Consider the following 22560-nt stretch of genomic DNA (forward strand, 5'->3'; position numbering starts at 1 on the left):
AGTGAAGGAAGCCAATCTGAAAAGGCTACATCCTGTAGAATTACAACTAGATGACATCTGGAAAAGGCAAAAACTGTGACAACAGTAAAAAGATTAGCGATTGCCAGAGACTAGGGGTGAGGGAAGGAGGGAAATGCCATGATCTGAACTTAGGAATCATATTTTCAGGAACTATAGTTTTCTGGAACTCTGCTAAAGGAAATTTTTCTCACTACGAATCTGAGTATAGAATATACCATTTAGAATTACAAGGTTCCAAATGTTCAACTATCTTCCTACTCGGGTGTTGAAAAAGAGTTTTAAACGTTGATCGGCCTTTACTGTGTCACTCGATCAACCATCCCCTCTTCTCTTTGTCACGTGTGTCTATCAAAACTCCCCTCTCTTCATATCTCGTGCGCGACCGCTTGGGAGAAGCAACCCACTGGCCTGAGCTCCCCTGCAACTCCTTGCTGGGTGTCCCACGCATGCAAGGCTCTGACCACTGTTTATCTAAGTCGCTTGCAGGGTTGGGTTTGTGACTTTAAGAGACAGAAGTGACCAGTATCCAAAACAAAGGGCAGGCTTGCTTCCCTTACTGCGGACTTGGCAGGTTCTCCAAGTCAAAGTGCCTTTCCTACTATGCGACCCACTGCGGGGTGAAGGCTCCCATCTAGGTCTGCTTGTGCCACCCCCCTGCACAGCTCTGGGGCTACTGCTTTTGCTGTAATAACGCTTTTAAATCTCTAATCCAGGAGTCTCAGATCTTCTACTCTGGCCGAACTGAGCCAGGAAACAGAAGTAGAAGAACTTGTTAACTTATAAGTAGGATAAAATCTTAGACCATTCACAGCTCTTGACAGTAGGATTTGAGAAGTGCTAACAATTACACATGTCCCACCCTCGCAAAAAGCTGATCCCCCACATTGGCTCAACCGGGTCTTAAGCTGTTGAGTGCAGAAAAGTACTGAAAGAAGGAACAGAAAAGAACTGGGACAGTGTCTAGAAGGGGTGGCCAAAATTGGGCATGGCCACGCAGGTTCTGAACAGACTGAAATGCTAAAGACAACTCTGGGACTACGTTTGAGGTCAGGCTGCCTACCTCTTTCAGAAAGAGTGCCAAAGTCTGTTCTGTGCCTCTTACATTTCTTTTGTTAATTTATTCAGTCAATGAATATTTATGGAAGGCCCCGGACAAGACTAAAAAGAGAAGTTTTTCAGAAGATATCTATAAGACCAGATAGGTTCGTAATCTCGTTTTCATTCTGTAGGTTTTTCACATTCTAAATAAAATGATCTCTCTCCTCTTGTACATCTGCTCATGTGCTCAGAAAGCACCTCTTCAGGGGTCCCTCCACCCAGGTACAGCTTTATTTGTATCGCCTTGTCTGCAATACTAGTGATACAAGTTTGTGAACCTTCTCCAGTGAGATGAAAACACAATTGTCCCATTGTTTGCCTAGTTCCAGACTTCTCCTTATCTGAGAGCTACACCACTAAGCTGAGTCTTGTATATTCATGCAGTCAGTCAGTCATTATTCAACAAGTATTTATTGAGTGCCTTCTGTCTGCTAGGTACTATTATAAGAGTTGGAAATTAGCAATGAACAAGATAGAAAATAGTCCATTCTGGGGGGAGATTGGAGAAAGACATTGGGAAGCAAGCTCTAATGCATATTCTTAGATATGGAGAGAGAGAATGAAATAGGGTAATTGGATAGAGCATACAAAAGTAAAGAGTATTTTATGCTAAAGGACTATAGAAAGTGTCTCTGAGGTGATGCTATCACTGACACTTAGAAGATGAAAGAAAATCTTCAAGGATGCATGGGTACCCAAGGTAGAACGTTCCAGGCAGAGGAAACCATAAAACACACTAATGACTGGACTCTCCCCAAAATAGAGAATCAGAGTGGCCAGAAGAAGGGGAGAGAACTGAGAGATCTTCAAGATCCCTGCCCAATAATGTGGAGTTAATACCTAAGCAAAACGAAGACTAGAAGGTATATGAGCAAAATAAAGAAGTATCGATCTTGTATGTTCTCAGACACCTGTCCTGGAATTGTTAGATCACCAGAGAGCAAAGGCCCAGAGTCACTTCATCTTAACATCTCAGTAATGGATTTTCATCAACTTTGCAACAAATTGAAGGACGTGCTGCGTCACTGTGTCTCCTCTGCCCTGTCATGTGCTGTCCAACGTCATAATATCTCCGGAGGTAGAAACAAAGCACAGAGATAAATTTTAAGACATCAGATAAAAGTATGAAATTAAATACCTTAGGGGCTTAAATATTGTTATTGCGAATTAAAGGACACCAGACAATATTGTCTCTGCCCCTGTGAGCCCTGGGGTAGAGAGAAGAAAGGATCCTGTGGAACCAGCATCAGATCCATCAAGAGTATTAGGGCCTTAACCAGGAAAAGGATGGTATTTAGAGGACAAGAAGGGACGAGGACAAACTTGGTTCACTTCCTTTGCCTTGGGTTAGTCTTTCTATTGGAGGCAAAGAGATGGGAGTGTCAAATACAAGCTGTTGCTAGAAGCATTTTTGGTTAAACACATTAAAGCTGACTCTGGGTCTTATCCAACTAACTTAGCTGGAAAAGATGGAAAGCTTTTTTCACATTTTTATTTGTTGTTAAGCATTATCTTAACAACCAAGCACATTTTTTTTTTGTCTTTTTAAATATGTTAATTCCAGGGGCACCTGGGTGGCTCAGCCATTGAGCATCTGCCTTTGGCTCAGGGCATGACCCTGGGTCCTGGGATCGAGTCCCGCCTGGGGCTCCCCACGGGGACCCTGCTTCTCCCTCTGCCTGTGTCTCTGCCTCTCTCTCTCTGCATCTCTCATGAATAAATAAATAAAATCTTTAAATAAACAAGTAGTCAAAATGTTAGTTCCAGTGTAGTTAACATACAGTGTTATATTAGTTTCAGGTGTACGATGTAGTGGTTCAACAATTCTATACATTACTCAGTATTCATCGTGATAAATGTACTCTCCTTCACTTATTTCACCCTCCCCACCCTACCCACTTCCCCTCTGGTAACCATCTATTCGTTCTCTAGAGTTAAGAGTCTGTTTATGAACAACCAAGTGATTTTAAGACCAGAAACCACTGACCTCAGAACTCTACCATTTTAATAAAATTTAATTTAAAAAATTAATATTGTCTGTTTCTATTCTTTTTACATAGACTCACTTGTATGTAAAATTATTATAATAGTTTTATGGGTACAATCTCATGTTCTAATATGGGCTTTTGGGTTTGGTTTGGAGGGGAGAGAAAGTTGGCTCCATTTTTGGTCATCTGAGATGAAGTAGGCTGACTGTCTGGGTGGAAGACAACTCTGTCTTCTAAATTTTCACAACAGAATGACAACTCTGCCTTCTGTGCATCTGGTCGCTAAGCATATGGTTCTCACTTTTATCAGCAACATAGACTTCATGCAGAACAAGCACTTGTCAGAGAAATCAACTGTAGTCCAAAGCTCCCCTATATCCAATGTGCCAGAGTCAAATGGACAAGAAAAGTACCTACACTGTTGTGTTTCCCAAGTTGTATCTTGGTATTAACCAGACCAACACAAAGGGCAGTTCCCAAACCATTCTGTGTCAGCTCTTCAGTTTCACACTATCTATAAAGAGTTGATAGTGGAGGATTCACGAAGAAGCACCTTTGTCTCTTTTTCACTGTGAACCAGATTTACCTGTGAGAAAAGACTCACGCTGGAAATGTATTGTGAGGTTTCATTCCTGAAAAATGCTGCTTTCTGCAGAACTTTTTCATGTGCTTCCGTTTTCTAAAATTAAACCATAAAAGAAGGATGATATAACTCAATGTGCCTTGCAGTTTGGCTCAGCTGCTTGGAAAGTCAGCCACATTTGTAACCCATTACAGCAAACATTTCATTGCAGATTATCTGTTAACATCTCTTCCTGCTCTTTATGAAGAGTTCCATTCTCATCATTAATCTTTCATCGTGTTAACTTTTATAAAGCACATTACATCCTCCATAATACGTATCATACGTACTGAAGAAATGGTGCACACTCAAAATATAAAGGAGTCGGGGACAATAACGTTCAGGGAGTCAGGACAAGTCTGTGCATGGAAAGGGCCAGGCCTTCCGTGACTCCATTGCAACTTCCTGATGAGAGAAAGGAGGACATTTCTGCAGAAATATTACTTAAGCAAATATGGGGAAGAAATATTCTCCTCAGTAGTCAATTCATGCCTGACCACAGTGAAGGATTCACAGGGGGAAACAGTGGAGCATGAAGTTGGAACGACATCAGGGTTGATCTGAGGAGTGATTTGAATGTCAGGTTTATGAGTTTAATTTCCACTCTGTAAGTAGTTTTTGAACAGGGAAGAAGCTGATGAAATTGCCTGGATAATTACAACCAAGATGGCACCATTGATGGGTCTACATCCCTCTGGAGGATAGGACATTTGTTGTCGGGGATGTTGAGAGTTTGTTTTTGGACGTTAAACTTTAAGTCCCAGCAGTATATCTTGCTGGAAGTGCCCGACAGATTGTGAGGTAGGCATCTGGAGCTTGACACTGATGTCAGAGAGACAGACTTGGAAATTCTCAGCGTTGAGGAACATGAGAAAAGCACTGAGTGGAGACGAGTATTCTGGCCTCATTCTCTTTCAACAAATATTTAAAATAACCCCAGAGAGCTGTGACATCTAAGACGAAAATGATCAAGCTCTCCTAAATGAGAGGGCATGGGTGGACATCAGGGCACTTGAATGCCCTCAGCCCTCAAAGTTCTACTTCCTCACAGTCCGACATACTAAATTTAGAGCAGTCTTCAGTTGCTGGCATTCCAGCATTAGAGCGTTAATGAATAATTTGGCAGGGGAGGTAATAAATAATGAGGCTGAAATGCTGAAAAAAAAAAAGACAAATGTATGTCATCTATAAACTGAGGAAACAAATTCTTCGGAGAATAACAAAGAAGCACTACTGTCAACTCTGCTGAGAAAAAATATGAATAGGCAGCAGCGCCTCAAGGTTGTTCAGTGGCAGCCTTGTAGCAGTATTACCCGGTGTCAAGAGAAACGAACGTCCCCGATGAGAAGCCACATCCCTCTGTTGAAATAACCTGGGAGAATGGGAGGAAGGGGAGCCATAAAGGTAACACCGGGCACCTTTATAGCAAAGGTAAGACCTTTGGGATGTGGGACTCGGACCCATGACAAATGAGCATAGTAGGTTACATTCAGAAACAGCCTGGTGCAGGTGGGATATGGTCAGAACCGGTTAGCCTGGGTGGGCTGGGTGTAAGAGACAACGTTGCAGAAGGGGAAGCTCAACATGACCTACCGGGGGATGAACATTAGAGTGAGGAGGGAGCTATGGAAGATGGAACTGGAGAATTAAGGGACAAGATGACAGACCAAGGAGTTTGGGCTCCGCCCTGAAGGCAATGGGATTTATCAGAAATTTGTCAGGAAGGGGAACAACAGATGCCTATATATGTTGGAAAAGGGACTCCAGTGAAGGTGCACACAAAGGCCTGGCGTGGGCCAGAGGCCAGCAGAGGGAGGCCAGTTAGAAGCTTTTGCAACGGGAGGGCAGGTGCCGCTGAGGCCTGTGGCCAGGAAACCACGGGGCAGGGGGCGGTGGGGGGATGGATGAGGGGGGGTGGGAAGGACGTTGACCATGATCCTTGCGAGTCATGCACTTAGATGGCTGTTCTCAGACGTTAACCTTTCAGCCACTACCCCTCTTTCCTCATGCCCCTCTATACCTCAGTCTGCCAGGAGATACAATTTCCTTAGATGTAAGGAGGAAGGGCAGAGAAAGTAGTATCACCTCACTTAGCACGATAAAATCTAGGATCTCCGGGGCCTCTCGTAGAGCTTGAGAGCAGGTGCTAATGCACGGCCTCCTCCGTCTCCTCTTCCTTTGGAGAGTTTCTCTTTTGTCACAGTCCCCACACAGGGGTTCCAAATAGGTGGGTCTACCTTTAAACCCCGATTACACGCAGGCCAAGATCTTTCCATGTTTCCGCTTAGCTCCGCTGAGAAACATGACGTCAGGTGAGGTCCAGAAAGCCTTCGGGCCCATCACAAGGGTGTTGGAAACTTGAGTGCTTGAACGCAAACAGACGGGAATGGAGTTTAAATTCTAAGTCTTCTAAAATAGTCTAGGACCTTAGCCAGGTCTAGGAACGCTCTAAGTCGGGACTACATGACTCAGAGGGAGGTTGAGAAAATTTGGATGCGACCCTGGAGAAGCGACTGCCACTGCGAGGGCGTGCGTGCCACTGAGCAATCCGATTTGGCTGCTAGTAACACAGACCCGACTCCAGTGGACTAAGCCCACAGGGTTTGCTCTCCTGCAGAAAGGAGGTCTTAGGGGAGGTCGTCTGCGGGCCTGACGCCTCCAGAAACCTTCAGGGAGGCTCACGCCTCCTGTTTTCCAACTTCTCGGTTACGTCGTGGTCAAGATCACCGCTGGGCACAGGACGGAAGAAGTCACCCTCCCTGCTGGGAACCTTCCCAGAAGGGACTCTCACTTCCGTCTCATTGACCAGGACGCAGTCACCAGACCATACCTGACTGCTAAGTAGGGAGGAAAAAGCTAGTTTTCAGCAGGTCACGACACACTTGGTTCTTTTACAAGAAAAAGGAGGACTGACGTTTGACAGGTAATTAGCACTGCCTGCCATCGCTGGTAGTAAACGCTAGTCCCCTTCTCTTTGGATAAAAAACAAAATTCAACCTGGAATTTAATATCATATCCTTGGTTTTTCTTGATCAGTGACATAACAGATGGTAAAATGAAGAATATTTCCTCTTTTAAGAAATTGTTAATATATCATCCAAAATGGTCAATATTCTTTGACTCGGCAATAAATTAGTGCCAGGACAAAAATCCACCTCTCCTGATTAAAGAGATTTTTTTTGGTCTGCTTTCCCTTTTATCAGATGAGAGCTATATTTTTTATTTTGTCATATTTTGGTTTGGCTTGCTATTTTGCACTCAGATGTTAACAGGAAGCTTAGTCTAAATTCCAGATATAATCATCTCCCATTATTTTCTTAATTGGCCCTTGTACTTTTACCCTGATGTTCATGATCCTTAGAGCATTTGCACTTCAGATTCTTTTGAAAGTGTACGGAGGCTAACATAACAAATAAATCAGAAGATTCAGCACTTGTTCTGAGTATCCATTTGAATTATTGTTCAGCTTCAGTGCTTAGATAATTAATAGAGAGTTGAAAACCTCAGCTTCCAAGGCACTGTAGGGAGAGAATTGCCATTAAACTAATGCCAGGGATCCCTGGGTGGCACAGCGGTTTAGCGCCTGCCTTTGGCCCAGGGCGCGATCCTGGAGACCCGGGATCGAATCCCACGTCGGGCTCCCGGTGCATGGAGCCTGCTTCTCCCTCTGCCTGTGTCTCTGCCTCTCTCTCTCTCTCACTGTGTGCCTATCATAAATAAAATTAAATTAAATTAAAAAAAAAACTAATGCCAATGATGTATTAAGATCTGGAAATATGTACAGAGTTTTCATTCATTTCAAATATAATACTACTGGGTAGGCAACCAACGACGTGAAATCCATCCTCGAGAACATTAAAGCCTTAGAAAACTTTCCAGGACTAGAATAGGTTGCAGCCAAATCGTTTTAAGGAACTAAATCTAATATGACAAGAAACAGGAATTGCTACATGACTGCATTTAATAAAATGGACATTTAAGAGAGGAAAAAAAATCACAAGAGAAATGGAAAAATTCATAAGATAAAAAGCAGACTGTGACCTATCGTACTTGTCCGAGGGCAAAATGCTGAAAAGTTAACAGATCAAGATTGCGCAAAGATCATGGCTCTAAAAAAAAAAAAAAAAAAAAAAAAAGCAAAACAGTAGAATTCATCTGGTAAGGACTAGTGAAGAGATTTCTTTTTTTTCTCAACTGTTCTGAGGATCTTCAGAGAGAAAGCCGGTTTGGAAAATGAAGCTGCGGGCCCCCCGGGCCCCTGATTCCCCGCCTTACAGCCCAAGGCCCGGCCATCTGACCTGGTGCCCGCACCCCAGCCACCTCCGTGCCCCCCGGCCCCCCAAGAGAGCCTTCACAGAGCTGTTTCAAGCACGTCCTTGCCAGAACCAGCCACCGGCCTCTTAGAGGCCTGCGGCCCGGCCTGCAGGGCACACGTGGGCAGACGCGTGGCCCTCGAGGCCTTTCCCTCCTGCTGATGCTCCCACCGGAGGGGGAGTCACGGGGAACCCCTGGCATTCCGGGGTTCTAACTCGCTGACCGGTGTGCCCGAGGACAGCTGAGCCAGAGGGCAGCAGCGCAGCCGGGCCGGCCCGGGACTGACGCCCTAGGTGCGCCCCCCCTCGCCCTGCCGACACCATGGGAGGCCTGCAGGCCTGAACCCTGCCTCTCCACACAAGGTCCCGCTGGCACCTGGCTGCCTGCTCTTCCTCTTGGCCGTTCTGCTTGAGAACAAAAGCAACAGGGAAATGAGAGCTTCGCATTTCAAAGACTGAGTTGGCTTTGGTTGAAGGAGTTTGCCCCCAAGGACTTTGCCCTTTGCTACGCCCTTCTCCCCAGTCCTATAGCATCTGCACAACCAAGCTCTCGTTTTGTATTTGCCAGGAAGTCTAAGAGTCCATTGCAATCTCTGCCCTTTCATTTTCTTAGATCATTCAACAAATAATGATCCACTATCTCTCTCAGGAATCTCCCCACATACTGGGGATACAGTGGGGATTAACATAGGCCCTTGGAGCAGGGTAACCGGTTAGTCGCCTTCCGAAAGGTTCCTCCATCTGGAACCCGAGATTACATCTCAGGGGGAAATGAAGGGTCTTTGCACAGGTAGTGAAGTAAAGGATGCCAAGGTAGGATCACCCCGCATTCGAACGGGTTCTAAATCCAATCATGAGTCTTTAGAAGAGAATGGGAACAGAAGCAAGACAGGAAGAAGCACCATGGCGAAGGCCATGAGAGGACGGAGGCGGGGGTAGAGGGGAGCAGTGCCTGTAGGTGCCACGCAGTGCCAAGGATTGCCAGCGGCCACCAGACACCGGGGGGTGGGGTGGGGCAAGGAGGGACCGTCCCCCAGAGCTTGCAGAGGCAACCCGGTACCTGCCAACACCTTGATTTCAGACTCTGGCCTCCAGGCCTGTGAAGAATACGCTGTTGTTTTAAGCCACCATGTTTGTGATTATTTTTTTCCACAGCCCTGGAAGATAAATACATCCTCCCGTGAAGCTGACCATTACAGCGAAGAGAGAAGCTAACAGGAAAGTATGAATAGTGAGAGGCAAGTGTGTTAAGAAAATGAAACAGGACAACGTGACACAGTATCAGTAAAAGGCAGGTTGGATTAGAGGCTGAGGAAGACTGTTTCATCTCTTCCAGTAGTTCCTAGGAAATCTTATTTGTATTTAAAATAGTTGGTTGCTAACTGGTTAACAATTTTCCATGTACATGTTACACATGATTTTCTTTGGGTCATTTTAAGGTAGAAGTGAGACGCGCACCCTTCTAGACAGCTGGTTAGGGCATCATCAACATGTGTCTCATGACCTGGGGGAAGGGGCAGTACAAACTACCCCCTGCATTGGGGTCGTAACATTGACCTTAGGACCAAAATAAAGTTGTGAAATAAATCACTTGTCCAGGAGATAGGTAACAAATGTCATCACAATTCAACATCAACCACGTTATATTTTTTCATCTAACAGTTAAGTAAGTATTGTTTTTATGGTTATGCAAATGTTGGGGATACAAAGAAATAAAATGAGAGAGGTACGGTCTCATGCCAGGGGGTCTGTCATCTACGGGGGAAATGTTGACATTACATACGTTATTTCAAGTAAAAAAAAGATTGTTTAAAACCAGAACAAATATAGGATAAGGAGAGGGAGGTCACACGGGGCCGCTGATGATAAAGACCAGGCCCACTACATGCCAGGCACGTTTGAGTCACCAGGGATACATCAGTGACTAGCACAGGCCAAGAACCCCGTTTCCCCCCCTCTGGCCCCCAACCAGGAAAGACAGGCAAAAATATCCAATAAATGGATTATTTAATATTTCACAAGAGATAAGTGCTAGGAGAAAAGAACAGAGTAGAGCAGAGTGGATAGTACTGGAAGTGAGAGGAGGAGACAGGCCGGCCGTCTGTCTGTACGGGGCCGTCTGTCCAGGGTAGGCAGGAGAGGGTCGTTGAGCGGACATGGGAGCAAACACCCGAAGGAAATGACCGAGTCAGGCAGGCGGATCGGTGAGCAGAGAGGATTCCAGCAGCAGGGCCAGCCAACGCGCCAGCCGGTGTGTCCAGGGGGCACCGAGCGGCCAGTGCAGCTGAGTGAAAGGCAAAGGGAGATGGAGTAGGACAGTGTAACACATGCAACCCAGCAGGGCCCGCGGGGCTCCCAAGCTGCGGGGAAATCCACTCTCTCCTAATGCAGATTTGCTCTTATCTCCATAGAGTCTCGCAATTACTTCACGGTGCAACGTCAATGTGACTCTTAATGATCACAGATATTTGCTATTGCCTACGAGAGCTTATCATTGTATTCCCACATAATAACCACATATATCCCGCCCCCCTTCTCTCACTGTTATCCACACACAATCTAAGAAAATTGCACACCAATGAATAGAAGGGCTTCCCAGAACTGTGGCAGGAAAATGGCAGTAATGTATTTATTAAAGATGAAAGAACAATGCCCATTCATAAATCAAAATGAGCTAATTTTAAAATGTCACCCAGGGATCCCTGGGTGGCACAGCGGTTTGGCGCCTGCCTTTGGCCCAGGGCACGATCCTGGAGACCTAGGTTCGAATCCCACATCGGGCTCCCGGTGCATGGAGCCTGCTTCTCCCTCTGCCTGTGTCTCTGCCTCTCTTTCTCTCTCTCTCTCTGTGACTATCATAAATAAATAAGTTGAAAAAAATTAAAAATATTTTTAAAAAATGTCACCCAGTCGACTATCACTCTGGGAAGGAGTGGGAGCAACGATGAACGGCCCTGGGATTGAAGTGGGGCTGAGGAGACGGCTGAGCACCAAGTCAAATGCCCAAGTGCTGTTCATCCTTTCAGGGGTATAAAGGAAAATGCGGCCAAGAGAACATTTCACTTGGAAGAGGACAATGAGAAAAAGTGGAAATGGAACATTAAGAGGAGAATTTCTCCTTGTTTGAAGAAATCATTCAAAAGCACGACCCGACAAGAGACCAAAATGACCCAGAAGACGGCCAATCTTTGATGTTGCTCTTCAGACAATAGTTCTGAGAGAGACAGGATGGGCCTACTCGCCCAAAGGAGAGCTATTAGCTGGGGAACAAAAGGAAGAGTAATATTGTACCACAAGATGGAACTTTCTATGCAAAGTGCCCGCCTTAAACAGAAACCTTTCATGTGGTTTTCTACCTCAAATAGAGTAAAGATCTATCGTCTCTAAATGACATAACTGTAAGCAGGAAACTCCTGGGCCAGAGCAAGATTTATAGCCATAGGTCTCAGGCGAGTCAGCCTCTCACACCTGGAACGGCCAGCCAGGTAGCCTTCCCATGATGCCGCCTTCACGCCTACACCACCTTCGGCTGCATTTCCAAAGCAGGCTGAATGGCCTTAAGATAACATTTTGCTTCCAGTTATAAAGTAAATAAATCTTGGGATGTAAGGTACAACATGGTGACTATGACTACTACTGCACTGCATGTATGACAGTCACCAACAATGGCCAACTCCTCTTCGACAAAGCAGGAAAGAATTTGCAATGGAAAAAAAAAGAGTCTCTTCAACAAATGGTGTTGGGAAAACTGGGCAGCCACATGCAGAAGAATGAAGATGGACCATTTTCTTACATCATACACAAAACTAAATTCAAAATGGATGAAAGACCTAAATGTGGAATAGGAAACCATCAAAATCCTGGAGGAGAACACAGGCAGCAACCTCTTTGACCTCAGCTGTAGCAATTTCTTACTAGGCCCATCTCTAGAGGCAAGGGAAACAAAAGCAAAAATGAACTATTGGGACTTCATCGAGATAAAAAGTTTCTATACAGTGAAGGAAATAATCAACAGAACTAAAAGGCAGCCTATAGAATGGGAGAAGATAGTTGTAAATGACATATCTGATAAAGGGCTAGTAGCCAAGGTCTATAAAGAACTAACCAAACTCAACACCCAGAAGTCAAATAATCCAGTTAAGAAATGGGCAGAAGATGTGAATAGACACTTTTCCAAAGGAGATATCCAGATGGCCAACAGACACATGAATAGATGCTTAACATACTCATCATCAAGGAAATACCATTAAAACCAGAATGAGATCCCACTTCACACCTGTCATAATGGCTAAATTAACAACACAAGAAACAACAGGTGTTGGAGCAGATGTGGAGAAAGGGGAACCCTCTTGTCCTGTTGGTGGGAACGTGAACTGGTGCAGCCACTGTGGAAAGCTGTGTGGAGGGTCCTCAGAAAGTTAAAAATAGAACTGCCTTATGGCCCAGAAATTGTACCACTAGGGATTTACCCAAAGGATGCAAGGGTACATGAACCCTGATGTTTATAACAGCATTATCCACAACAGCCAAACTATGGAAAGAGCCTAAATGTCCAGCAACTGATGGATGAAAAAAAAAATGATGGATGCATAAAGATGTGTGTGTGTGTGTAAGAATATTACTCAGCTATCAGAAAGAATGAAATCTTACCATTTGCAACGACATGGATGGAACTAGAGGGTATAAAGCTAAGTGAAATAAGTCAGTCAGAGAAAGACAAATACCATATAATATCACTCTTATGTGGAATTTAAGAAATAAAACAGATGAAGATGGGGAGGGGGAACAGAGAGAGAGGGAGGGAAACCATGAAAGAGACTCTTAACTACAGGGAACAAATTGAGAGTTGCTGGAGGGGAGCTGACTGGGGGGAGGAGTATTACAGAGGGCACTTATGATGAGCACTGGTGTTACACGTAACCGATAAATCACTAAATTCTACTCCTTAGACTAATATTACTCTATATGTTAACTACCCAGAAGTTAAATAAAAACTTGAAACATAAAAAATAAGTAATGAAATAAAATCCCATACAAAAATTATGTAGTCACACAATAGTACCAAACACTAAAAAAAAAATTGTGGAGGTTTACATCAGAACAAAAAGAGACATGAGCCCAAAAAATATACTTTAAGAAATAAAACAGAACAGACCAAAAGATCTGGTTTTCAGCTTCTCAATATATATAAAGCCCTAGAGTAATTACACAATAAAACACCTTGTAGTTGGCATGCCCCTAAGATGTTTGCATTTTAATTTAGGGATTTTGGATCCTGTCTTACTGAATGAAATTTTCCTAACAAAATTTGGTGAACTTGAGCAAAATTTCTGATGTGCAATGAGAAAACAAGAACCTCAAATAGTTAGCAAATTGTCTTTGTGGACTTAATTGCCATTGACAGAGAAAGGCCATTAGGCTGGAAAGATAATCATCATTTAGCCAAAAGGCATGATACAGTCTGAAATTAAGGGAAAAAATTCTATTAAAACAGTTAGAAAATGAAATCTAATAAAGAAAATATTAATTAAAAAATAAATTTGCTAATGAAATATATCTTAGAAGTTCTCATCACACACAAAAAAATTGTAACCATGTATGGTGATAGATGTTAACTGGACTTATTGTGGTGATCATTTCACAATATATACAAATATCATATCATTATGTCGTACATCTGAAGCTAATATAATGTTATATATCAATTATATCTCAATTAAAATTATATATACCATCTTTTGTATTTTTAAAGAATTTCTCTATAAAAATGTGGAAATGTCTTTGGGCTGAGAAAGTGGAGAAGGGTCAGTTGTACTTTGCTTTCATTTGAATTATTACTCTTATAACTACGAACAATAAAAAACACATCCATCCGCATCAATACAGACTCTTGGGATCCCTGGGTGGCGCAGCGGTTCAGCACCTGCCTTTGGCCCAGGGCGCGATCCTGGAGACCCGGGATCGAATCCCACGTCCGGCTCCTGGTGCATGGAGCCTGCTTCTCCCTCTGCCTATGTCTCTGCCTCTCTCTCTCTCTGTGTGTGACTATCATAAATAAATTGAAAAAAAAAATACAGACTCTTCTAAACAAAAGGTCCTAGAGAGTGTCTTAGACAATATATATATATATATATTTTTTTTTTATTCAGCCATAAAAAAGAATGAAATCTTGCCATTTGCAAAAACATGGGGCTGGAGAATACAAGGAGGGGTGAAATAAGCCAGTCAGAGAAAGGCAAATAGCACGTGATTTCACTCATATGTGGAATTTAAGAAAGAAGCAAGGAGGGAAAATAAGGAGAGAAAAACCAAGAAACAGACTCTTAACTGTAGAGAACAAAGTGATGGTTATGAAAGGGGAAGTGGGTGGGAGGAGGGTGAGACAGGTGACTGGGATTAAAAGCACACTTATCACGACGAGCACTAATACACAGAATTGCTGAATTACTATATCGCACGCTTGAAATGAATAGAACACCGTGTGCTAACAATACTGGAATTTTAAAAAAATTAATTTAACAAACTTTTTTTTAGTCAAATACATAATTACTTTGGAATAGGCTTTTACAAGTTTAAGAGTCCAACAACGCCAAGATTAACACTCAAATCAGGGAGGACCACAGGTCCAGCGCAGGGTCCCCTAATCTACCAGGATTATCCACTATGACACCCGTCTTCACTACACATTAATGACCTGTGTATAGACAGAGTATGTGGGTCTGAAGACTCTCAAAACACAGTCTTGGCCTTTGATGATTTTATGATTATTGCACAGAATTCTGATTAGTCAAACCTCACTCTGCACATCTGCAGAAAGTCAGCAGGCCACACACGACAAAGGTAAGGGATCCACACAGCTACGGTCTGCAAAGAGAGAGTGTACGGCGATGACTGAGAGCAAGTTGGAACAAAACAGAGAAATTGGCAAACAAGCCAGAGATCTGATGATTCTGCAATTAGCAAAAGACTGAAATGCCTCATAGAGACTTTTGCGGAGGGCATCCCGAATATCCAGGCCCTTGTCAGGCACTATGGCAGGAATTGTGAACTTTTGCACTTAAAAAGAATTTCTGTAGACACCAGAAAATACTATAGGGGCTTGTGCTACATTCACCTGATTCAATCTAAAACAGAAAGTGATTAATCCTTTCTAATCTCTTGGAAGGAAAACATTTGTCTTCTCACATTTGTAATATCAGCATTTAATGCTTCCCTTTTTTTTTTTTTTGATCTTACGGGGAAAATCCTACTGATTTGGTGTACTATTAGCGAAGACAGGGACCATAACTGGGGGGAGGTTAAAGAAAAGTGAACATAAAAAATATATATCAAATATTAAAAAACAGTACATTGCTCGGTTTTTTTTATAAAAGAGGCTGGCTTTGGACTTTGCATGGCTACATGACTACAGTTACCATCGTACCACAGACAAATCTCATTAGTGTGGAATTCAGCAAGTAGGAGAAATAAAATGAATTTTCAGCACTGGAGTGAATAATCCAGTTTGTCATTTTATCTGCACAACAGCAAAGAACCTGATAGGCCCTTTTCCTTCTTCAGCCAGGAAAGCTCTGAATAAGACAAGTTGATAATTAGAAGAACTAAATCATTGCTCGTTGTTTACTCTCCCCTCCTGTTGGCAAACCATGATCATTATCCATCGATCATTCTTTCTTTTTCTAGTCGTAGCCCCTGATGCTATACGTGTCAGAGAAGACAGTCCTAAATATTTATCACGAAGACAATCAAAACCCTTTGCTGTTGCCTGTGACATGTTTTCGGCTTTGAAGAAGGTGTTAAGCTCATCAAATATATGCCGCTAAGCAAAGATAGCTTTTAGCTCAAAGGAAACAGAACTTTCTCTAAAGCAGATGACTATGGGAATAAAATAAGTATTTTCAGGGTGGGGGACCAGGAGGAAAGGGGAAAATGAGAAATAGAAGGGGGAAAAAGAAAGGAAGGATGTAGTATCTTATGGAAGAGCTAAGGTTATCGAGGCGTAAAGACTTTTTAATCAATCTTTGTAATCACTTGACTTACGTGAATGGTCATCATGAATTTCCAAATTCAACTGGAGGCAAGTAGAGGAACAATCAGGAGGCTCCCAGATGATGAGCAGTAGCCCTACGGGTATTTAGTCTTCGGGCGGAGCCTTTTTCTGAAGCCAGACGACACGCGCGGCGCCAGACAACACAGGCGGGAGGATGGAGATGTAAGTTCTACTCCCGGTTCTACTCCCTCTGTCCTGTCTGACCCTCAGCGTCCGTTGATCCCGCTTCCACAAGCGTAATCGAGCTTGCTTTCCTCACAGATACGAAGGAGCCAGCTCCCGAGCAGGCCCGACAGGGCCCTGGGGAAGCTCGCCCAGTGCTGCCATCCCCTGTCTCAGCCCTGCCTTCATCCCCCTGCGCGGCCCCGTTCCCACACACGCCACACTCGGGCCTTCACATGGGCCGCCCCGCCGCCTGGGTCCCGCCCTCTCCCGCACCCCCATGGCGCGTCACTGCACCTGACACTCAGGTCCCTATGAACCCTGGTTTTCCTTGGGGATGCTCCGCCGAGCTAGGCCAGCGTCACCCTGTTCCAAATGCAGGAGTGTCATTATTTAGGCAAGGCCGACAGATCAGGAGATGGTTGCCGCAGAAAAGGCAGTTTGTTCGCAGAGCAAGCAGGGCTGTGGGGCTCGGGAGACGCTCGTCTCACCAGGAGCACAGTTGGCGCCACATCCTGCTGCTTGGGCCGGGGCGGGGGACCCCAGGGCCGTGGGGCTCGGGGGACGCTGGTCCCACCAGGAGCACCGCTGCGGCAGGAAGGATGCAAGATCTCAGAGTGACACATCTGCATGGGGACCTCGGCCCCATCGGCCTTGGCTCCTCCTCGTCCACAGCCGACGGCCTCTGCGTCCTGCGTACTCAGAGGTTGGGGGGGGCCTGTCCCCACACTTGGCATTTGTGGCGTTTGCTCCGTGTCTTCGCCGACAAAAACGTGCCAGTAACAGGAGACACCGCCACAGGTTTGCGGGGCCCTGGCTCCTGGGTCACCATGGGGGCCACACACAGAAACCTCATGTCCCCTACTTTCTACCTTTGATGTCCTTTGAGCTTTATTTGTCCCCGCAGAGGAGCAATCCTGCAACTGAGATGTCGGTGACTCTAGTGACTCCTCCCCAGTCTCCATCTCCAACGCGAATGTCATGATTCAGACCCACGTGTCTCAGACTCAGTGGAGGTTATAAAATCTGGTTTTGCCTCTCGAAAATACGCCAAATCCCATAGGAACGAACACTCACCCTACAGTTCAGGGGCCATGACACGGCCCCTGCGGCCCGTGGCGCAGAGGCCAGTGGGGACACAGCGAGGCCTCGCCCTGCTGGCCAAGCAGCACCCTCCTGACCTGGGCAAAGGCACAGGATTGGCCAGAGCGACTCGGCTCATGTCTACACCCGCACAAAGAAGAACTGAGCCAACACGTGGCGCTTGTCCTGACGCGGGAGACAGAGGCTGCCAACAGTAACAGCGATTAACACCCGCGTTGTCTTCCACGCCGCCTCTGTGCAGACTCATTCTCCATCCAATTTATTTATTACTTGACTTGAAAACAGGAATCTAACCTAATAAAGATTTTCGGCTCTAAAAGCCGAAATGGTATAAATAGCAAAATTAATCAAGATCAAACAATTTCATTTCTGAAGTATAGATGCCTAAAGGTAGAAATAGCTACCAAATTCTTCTCCGTAAAGGACAAAATTAAGCGCAAAGAAAAGACTAGAGACCTGAAATGAGCTCAAGCCCCAGTATAATTAACGTGATACAAAATACGGGGTAACGTGATGCAAAATTCCTCTCCCACCCAACTGACTCGTGGAAATTCTGAAAATGTACTTTTTTTCAAAAGATTTCTTTATCTTAGAGGATGTGCGGGGGGGAGGGGCCAGGAGGGGGACGGTCTCTGGAAGGCCCCGCACCACACCAAGGCACGGGTGAGGGCTCTGCCTCGGGACCCTGAGCTCATGAGCTGAGCTGCCCCGAGAGCCCGGCGCTTGACCCACTGGGCCCAACGGGCGCCCAGGGGCCCTCGAGACGTACTTTAGCAGAAGAGACTTTCGAGAACAGAAAATAGTTTGGGCCTCAGAATGCTTTCCAACATTGAACTTCAGAACGGTCCCCCCAAGATAATAAACATGAGGCACAGGACACTCTGCCTGGTAAGAGGAAGGGATGATTCAAGAAGCAGCGCCTCCCGCCCGGGGGTTAAATCCCAAGTAGAAACAGAGGCCTGCGAGTCACAGAGCTGCAAGGGTGCGGCAGTGGGAATGGCCTGGGGGAGGGTGACCTGGGATGGGGAGGAGTCTGGGGACACTTGAGCAGACTTGGGGGGGGGGCGGGATAGGTGAGAATCCCATCGGGGGGCCGGCCTCCAAAGCATGTGGCCTGCACACGGGGCACATGCGGTGGTGTCTGTGTGGCGTGGGGGTCGACAGAGGGAGCTGCCTCTGCCGGGCCCAGGGCTCCGGCTTAGACAGGCAGCCTCCAGGGATGAAGGGGCCTGTGACCCACCACGCTTGTAAGAAGCCCCTTGGGCCACACCACAGTGCCATGGGGCACGAACTGGCGAGGTCTGCAGAGTTTTGAGAGTGAGCGGGTGATTCTCAGCAACACAGGGTAGTCACCTGGGAGCTTTAAAAATATATAGATGCCGCTTAAATCCAGTTTCTGGAGGAGCAGCCTACTTCTGGGTCTGTTTCAGGAGCTCTCAAATACGCCCAGGGTAAGTTGAAAACTACTGGTTCAAAATTCCCCTTTCACAGCAAAGCAAAATGGGTTGAGCCCCGTGAGTCCCACGGCAGATTTCATCATCGCGTTGTCACCGTCATCACCAACCCGGAGATAAGGAGACACTGGACAGTATCTAATCCTAAGCACAAAGCACAAAGTCCAGAATTACCCTCCCCTTATGAACACCTGGAAAACTGGATAAAACACAGAAGAAGCTATTTTCAGGCCCGGGGGGGACTGCGGTCCTTAAGAGCAGGGTGAGGAGAAAGGAGATTAGGCAGGATTTCTGACAACCTCTAGACTGAGAATCTTGCTGAGTTTAGGATTCGGAGACGGGAAATTGGGGCAAAGCAGCTAGAATCTGCAGGGCAAAGTCCCCAACAGGAGGAAGCTCAGCAGAAAAAGAATTCCAAACATCTGCCCAGGGATCCCCTTGAGGCTTTTGCCAAATACGAATTTGTGCACACAAGATTGAAACCCCCAGGATCCAGGTGGAGTAACTTCCAAAAAAAAAAAAAAAAAAAAAAAAGAACCACTGCCCACTCTCTTACTTATTTCATTAGTTCAATTAGACAAGAAAAATAAATGATAAGCATGCAGGTTGGAAAGAAAGAAGTAAAACTCTTGACATGCATGTTGACACATAAAAAACTCTGAGGCATTTACCAAAATTAGCCCTTTAAAATTCATAAGCAGGCTCAGAAAGTCCTCAAAATACAGAATCAGTATACAAAGTTAATTGCACTTCCATATACTCGCAACAAACAATTGGAAATAAAAATGTTTTAAATCCCATTTATAATAGCATCCCAAACATGAAATACTGAGAAGTAAATTAAACATGTGCAAACCTGCCCTTTAAAAACTACAGAAGATTCCCGAGAGAACATTACAAAGGCCTAAGGAGATGGAAACGCAGCCCATATCCATGACCTGGAAGACTCGATGCTATTAAGATTCTCATTCTCTCCAAATGGAGCTGGAGATTCAAAACAATCCCAGTCAAAATCCCAAAAAGCTAAAAAAAAAAAAAAAAGAAAAAGAAAAAATCCCAAAAAGCTTTGTTTGTTTGTTTGTTTGAAATCCAATTCTAAACTTACTTGGAAAAGAAAAGGACTTAAAATAATTGAATAATTTAAAGTTGGATGACTTGCAGTTTCTGATTTCAAGGCTTACTACAGGGATTCCCCGGGTGGCTCACGGGTTTAGCACCTGCCTTCAACCCAGGGCGTGACCCCGGGGTCCCGGGATTGAGTCCCACATCGGGCTCCCCGCAGGGAGCCTGCTTCTCCCTCTGCCTGTGTCTCTGCTTCTCTCTCTCTCTCTGTGTCTCTCATGAATAAATAAATGAAATCTTAAAACAAACAACAGTTTGCAATAAAAAAAACCTACGTACCCTAGGATTCCCTATATTTAACCATTTTCCAAGCAGTGTTTAACGCGTTGGAGTTTCAGAGATTCGGCTACAGGTACCTTTTCTTGGCCTCTTGTCCGTGTTGACAACGGTCTCGATCAGTATTTCCCAAAGTTGTAATTTCTATCACTTGCCCTCTTTCTCAACGTGCTGCAGCCACAAGAGGTCTTATTACGTACCTTTGATCATGCCGGAAACATTTCCGTTTCAGAGATTTAGGACTTCCTATTCCCTCTGCCTAGAACTGTGCTCCTCGAAATATGTTCATGGCTCCTTCTCTCACTTCAGAGAAGCTTCTGAACCATGTTCCCTCCCAGGATTCGTATGCTGAAGCCCTAACGCCCAATGTGACGAGGGTCTTTAGGGGAGTAATTAAGGTATAATAGGTCCTAAGGGTGGGATCCTAACCCAACACACCTGGGACACTAAGAGGGAGACCCCGGAGAGGCCAGGTGAGGGCATGGCGGGGAGGAGGCCACCGAGGCCGAGGAGTAGGGTCTCCAGAAGCCAACTCTGCCAACATCTTTAACTTGGATTTCTAGCCTCCAAGCTCTTGTCTGCGGGAGACCGGGAAGCAGGAGGGTGGAGTACAGGGGACAGGCGTTAGGGCTCTGGGTTCAAGTCCCAGCTCTGCCACTTTCTAGGGGTGTGAGCCCCGGTGGGTCATGAACACTCCCGGCGCTTTTCTGTCTGTAGAACAGTGACGAGAGAAGTGGCCCTTACTTCAAAAGGCATTGATGTGAGACCATAATGAGACCCAGCACAGGCGATGCTTAGAGAACCGCCTGGAACAGGACACGCGTTCCGTAACGGGCACCTCCCATCGCGCACGGCCTGCTCGCTTCCCTGGAACGCCGGTTCCGAGGGACAGGGACGTGGTCTCATCCGGGGATGAGCTCATAGCCCCCAAGCCAGTGCCTCCAGTGCACATGTTAAGCCCTTAATAAGTATTTGTGGCCAACAATACTTATTAAGTATTGTTGGAATTTATTGTTGGAATAAATGCAAAAGCCGGTCGACCTCCTCTCAAAGTCCACAAAGAATGTAGATTCCCCATGGTCTGTTCTGTGATCATCTTTTTATTATTATTATCAAAGCCCCTTATTTGAAATTCACTGCCTTTGTTTCTACTTAATTTTTCTTTTTTTTTAAAGATTTATTTATTTATGATAGACATAGAGAGAGAGAGATTGGCAGAGACACAGGAGGAGGGAGAAGCAGGCTCCATGCCGGGAGCTCGACGCGGGACTCGATCCCGGGACTCCAGGATCACGCCCTGGGCCAAAGGCAGGCGCCAAACCGCTGAGCCACCCGGGGATCCCTCTACTAATTTTTCCTATTGTTTTTGTAGCTGGACACGATCCACGCTCCCAGGTAACAGCCAAGGGCACTTCCCGCTGATGGACTTCAGAACGCCCCTTGTCCCCTGACGTGTCACTGGCATGAGTCACCCTTTACGGCTCAGGCCAACATGTGCAGAATCCAAATCAGAGGCCTGGTGGGTTTGGTACGACCTGCAACAGTCACAATTATCCACGGAAGGCTGCGGCCCCGCTCCCGGGATAACAGGTGGGGTACGAGGAGCTCCCAAAGGCATTTTATTCCCAAATATCAAAATCTGCAATCACTTGTTTCTTAGCCAATCATGTGAAGTCAACGGTGGGAGCGTTCACTGTTATGGAAATCAACAGGCAATGCCATCTCCACTGTTACGTTCCTCAATTTTCACGGATGTATATTTTCCCCTAATATTAATGATTTTTCCCACTACCTGGTAAAGAGCCAGGAAAAGAATTTGCTGCCGTTACGTTAAGTAAGAAATTGCACTGCCTATGACACCCCACCCTGAATTCTGCTAAATCAAATAGGTTACCAGTGTCCCCACCAGTGCCATCCCTCCATAGCTGCTATGCCTCCTAAATATAACCCCAAGCAACCAGTTTGGATGGAGAGAAGAGCCCTTATAAATAAAAGGTCCCAAGCTCTGAAGGATGTTTTAATCGATTCTGATATTTAATCTTCTTGAAGTTCGCGGTGCTGTGGCATTTTTTCAAGATTTAAGAAAACCTTTAAGACCAGCAGTCTCCACAAATCAAGATCTAAAAAGCAATCGCCTTTGCAACAGCATCAAAAATATGAAACACTTAGGCGGACATCTGACCAGAAAATGTCCAAGGCTACGACACAGAAAACTACAAAACATCGTTGTGAAAAGCTAAAGAAGATCCAGAGAAAATAGAGACATGTGAGATATCTGTGGGTCAGAAGGCTCAATATTGTTAAAATTTCAATTCTCCCCATCATATTGACCGTCTGCTCCTTTCCTTTT

The sequence above is a fragment of the Canis aureus genome, chromosome 1 (genome assembly GCF_053574225.1).
Source record: "Canis aureus isolate CA01 chromosome 1, VMU_Caureus_v.1.0, whole genome shotgun sequence".
Taxonomy (NCBI): Eukaryota; Metazoa; Chordata; class Mammalia; order Carnivora; family Canidae; genus Canis; species Canis aureus.